The sequence below is a fragment of the Lathyrus oleraceus genome, chromosome 5, assembly GCF_024323335.1.
Source record: "Lathyrus oleraceus cultivar Zhongwan6 chromosome 5, CAAS_Psat_ZW6_1.0, whole genome shotgun sequence".
Classification (NCBI taxonomy): Eukaryota; Viridiplantae; Streptophyta; class Magnoliopsida; order Fabales; family Fabaceae; genus Lathyrus; species Lathyrus oleraceus.
Window position 1 is genome coordinate 204,847,310 of NC_066583.1, and position 4,285 is coordinate 204,851,594.

Here is a 4,285-nt window from a genome sequence, read left to right on the forward strand (position 1 = left end):
ATGTCTCATGGTAAACAATAATGACGCATGGCTTTGGCATAAAAGGGTAACCCATATTCATATGGATCATTTAAATAAACTAGTCAAACGTGATCTTGACGTTGGTTTACCGAAGATGAGTTTGTCAAAGATAAATCGTGTCATGCTTGTCAAAAGGGAAAACAAACCAAATCAACTTTCAAGTCAAAGAATATGGTGTCAACAACAATACCACTTCAATTGTTGCATATGGACTTAATTAGTACGTCAAGAACAAGAAGCTTCAGAGGTAATGTATATGCCTTAGTTATTGTTGATGACTTCTCTAGATATTCTTGGACTTTATTTCTTGTGCAGAAAAGTGATGCTTTCAAGGCTTTTAAGAAGTATGCAAAGCAAGTTCAAAATGAGAAGTCATTAAAGATTGTATCTATAAGAAGTGATCATGGTGGAGAATTCCAAAATGCATATTTTATAGAATTTTGTGAAGAACATGGTATCTCTCATAATTTTTCAGTACCATGGACTCCACAACAAAATGGAGTAGTAGAAAGGAAGAATCAATTTCTAGTAGAACTTGCAAGAATAATGCTTAGTGACACACATCTACCAAACTACTTTTGGGAGGATGCAGTTAGTACGACATGATCTGTTGGAAATCGAGTCATCATTAGACCTATCTTGAAAAAGATTCCATATGAACTCCTCAAAGGAATAAAGCCAAACATTTCTCACTTTCACATTTTTGGATGTAAGTGTTTTGTCCTCAACAATGACAAAGATAATCTTGGTAAGTTTGACGAGAAATACGACGAAGGTATATATCTTGGTTATTCCCTCTCATGTAAAGCTTATAGAATTTATGATAAAAGAACTTTAACTACTGAAGAATCTATTCATGTTTCCTTGATGAAACTAACACCTTTAAGAAGGACATAGTTGTTTGTGATGATGATGATATTATAGAACTACCCTCGGAAGAAGTTTCTATTGATTAAAGTGTGAGTCAACCAGAACAACAACAAGAAGTTTCATGATAACATGAAATTATATCACATTTTAGGACTTAATTCAATTAAATTATATTATTATTTCCTTCAATTTATTTCATTTTACTCGATATTACTCGGTATTTCCTTTCTATTTATCTCAGGTAGTTTATTTGAAGCACAAGTAAAAAAGGGAAGAAAAGAAGGTGCAGAAAGAAGTTTTTGGAAACAAATATCAAAAGCCAAAGCCCAGCCCAAAAAAGGCACAGGCGTTGTGCCTGTGACGAGCGTCACAAGGGCTGTGACGAGCGTCACGCCTTGCACACTCCTGTGACGAGCATCACACATGGTGTGACGGACGTCACACCAATCCCCTATATCTTTGCCTTCAGAGACGTTGAGTCCTATTTGCACGCCTATCCCTTCGTTACGTGAAGACCCCTTGACGCGGACTACTTTTGGAAACCGTTACAGAAAGTACCAGTATAAATATCGGCTTGGCAAACCCTGCAGCGGTTCCATGCCTTTTCCAGATTTTTTTGCCGCTTTTGCTTTTCCGCATTTTTCTTTTTCCAGCAGCTTAGGCATATTTTTCCAGTACTACTTTTACGAGTTTTATACTGTTTTCTTTTGCAATTCTATTTTCTTTTCTAGCATTTAATTAATTTTTCGCACAATAGTTTCTACACCGGAAACTATTATGTACCTTTTACCGGATCTAACCTTACGTTAGAATCTAGTTTTTTTTATTCCTTTGCTTTTATTTTCCTGCCTGATTGAAGAATTCAAGAACAGATCCAACCGACCTGTGGTGGAGTGTTCAAGACTGCTATTTAATTTCTCAGGTTTTTTAATTATTGTTTGAATTTATATATGCTTTGTTTTATTGTTTATTTATATTATATGCTTGAGATGAATCTATTTATGCATGATATTTATTTAAGTCTGTTTAGTATGTCTGGCTAAATTATTTAGGTATCGGTATGTAAAGTAAGCGGAATGAAGGAATCAAAACTAAGTTGGTTTAATTAAGTTTAAAATTAAAATCACTCTTTTTACGGTCTCAATTTACAGGTTTAATAACAAGGTTTTTGTACGAAAGTAAAAGACATAAATAAGTTAAAATCAATAGAGCGAGAGCTTGAGGTTTTGACTGGACAGTGTAAATTGGACATTAATTCTAGATCAGGGCGAGAGCAATTTTTAGAGTTAATTAAATTCTAATCTTTTTCAAAAAGTATTTTTAAAGATTGAATGTGAGGACGAGAGTTAAGCATTTGAATTTAATTATATAACCTAAGTCAACAGAGCGAGAGTTTGAGATAAGGGTGTTTAAACGATTATTGTTTTCTTAAAAAGGGTTTCTACGGATTCTATTGTTTTCAAAAAGTGGTTTTTGACTTAACTATAAGTGACAACTACGTTAATATAAAATCATAGTTTATTCAACAGAGCGAGAGTTGGAGATAAAACTTTTAATCAATAGCGTCAACTGAAAAGATTTATTTTAAAACCAAGAAACCAATAAAGAATTGATTCCCTAATTACGACGAACTGCATACCGATATCCGCTTATTAGATATTTATTTTAGACCTTATTTTAGTTTTAGTTTTTCCCCCAAACAATCAAAGTATTACCTGCCTTAGCTTTACGAAGTAACCTTAGAAAGCGGTATATCGATTCATAAGTCCCTGTGGGATCGATATCTTTTAAAACTACGCGATAGAACTGTGCACTTGCAGTTTGTACCCCAAATTCGACTCATAAAGTCGCGATCAAGTTTTTGGCGCCGTTGCGGGGGACTTTTGTTTAGTCGATATCGTAACTCTTCTGTTACGCTGTAGAGACTAAGGCTTTTCTTTTCTCTTTTCTTTCTTTCGTTGATTTGTATGCCACGCACTCGCTCACAAGGCGAGCCGTCCTACTTACGAATCAACGATATCGAACTATATCTCCGAGTCTTACGACGAATTCGGGAATATCATGCTGCAAACAATCTACCTCCTGTAGAACTTCCCGATTTCAAAAATATTTTCCCTTCGATACCCGAGATGGCAGAACCAGCTCGTGCTCTTCGAGATTACGCTGCTCCATCGCAAGATGAACCGCATTCAAGTATTGCTCCACCCGCAATCGAAGCAAACAACTTTGAACTCAAACCTTCACTGTTGCAGGCAGTGCAACAGAACCAATTCTCTGGAAATCCTACCGAGGATCCTAACCTTCATTTATCCGTATTTGTCCAATATGCTGATACTGTTAAAGCTAATGGTGTCACTTCAGAGGCAATTCGACTTCGTCTTTTTCCTTTCTCACTAAGAGATAGCGCTAGAAGATGGCTTAAATCTCTTCCTTCCAACTCAGTCACCACATGGAACGAGTTGAAGAAAGTTTTTCTTGCTCGATATTTTCCGCCAAGCAAAACAGCTATGTTAAGAGCCCAAATAAATGGATTTAAACAGAAAGATAACGAGTCTCTTTTCGAAGCATGGGAAAGATACAAAGACATGATGAGACTTTGTCCACACCATGGTTTAGAAGACTGGTTAGTAATTCATACATTCTATAATGGTCTCTTATACAACACGAGGTTAACAATAGACGCCGCCGCAGGTGGTGCACTAATGAACAAACCTTATGCTGATGCCTACCAACTTATCGAAAGCATGGCTCAAAACCACTATCAGTGGGGAAGCGAACGAACAATGGTGGAAAAACCTCAAACGAAAACTGGCATGTACTGTTGGTGTAAGCCCTAGAGGCCAATACTTTTGGTACTTGTATCGAATTATTTATTAATAATAAAAGGCTTTTTCTTTATTACGTTTGTTTAATAAAGTCCCTAGAATAGCTAGTCCGTTTAATGTATTAAGTGTGACTTAATCATGAGAACACATTAAACATAAGGACACTATTCTTAAAGTATCCGTAGTCGAGCTTTATTGTGAAGTGGGATGACATTAAAGCATTAAGACTATTATGTATATAGACTGATGATCACATCTCATGGATCATGGATAAGGAGTTATCAAATCTTAAACATAGGTATGAATATTAAGAGTAATATTTATACCGGATTGACCCGCTATGAGAATACTATATAGAAAGTTATGAAAAGTGTCATAAGTTATTCTCATGGTGATAATGGTGTATACCACTCTTCGACCTGAAACCACTATGGACCCTAGATGTAGAGTCGAGTGCTTTATTGCTGATCCAACATTGTCCGTAACTGGATAACCATAAAGACTGTTGATGGGTACTCCACGAAGCATGCTGAGGGACATGAGTGACCTAGATGGAATTTGCCCATCCT

General features: G+C 36.1%; 1 non-coding gene across 1 annotated transcript; it reads right to left on the reverse strand.

Moving 5' to 3' along the window:
• Nucleotides 1–3,398: 3,398 nt before the first annotated feature.
• On the reverse strand, nucleotides 3,399–3,505 carry LOC127088769 (small nucleolar RNA R71). The gene has a single exon (XR_007790587.1). It is a non-coding gene; the product is annotated as a small nucleolar RNA R71 (small nucleolar RNA).
• Between the last annotated feature and the right edge of the window lie 780 nt (nucleotides 3,506–4,285).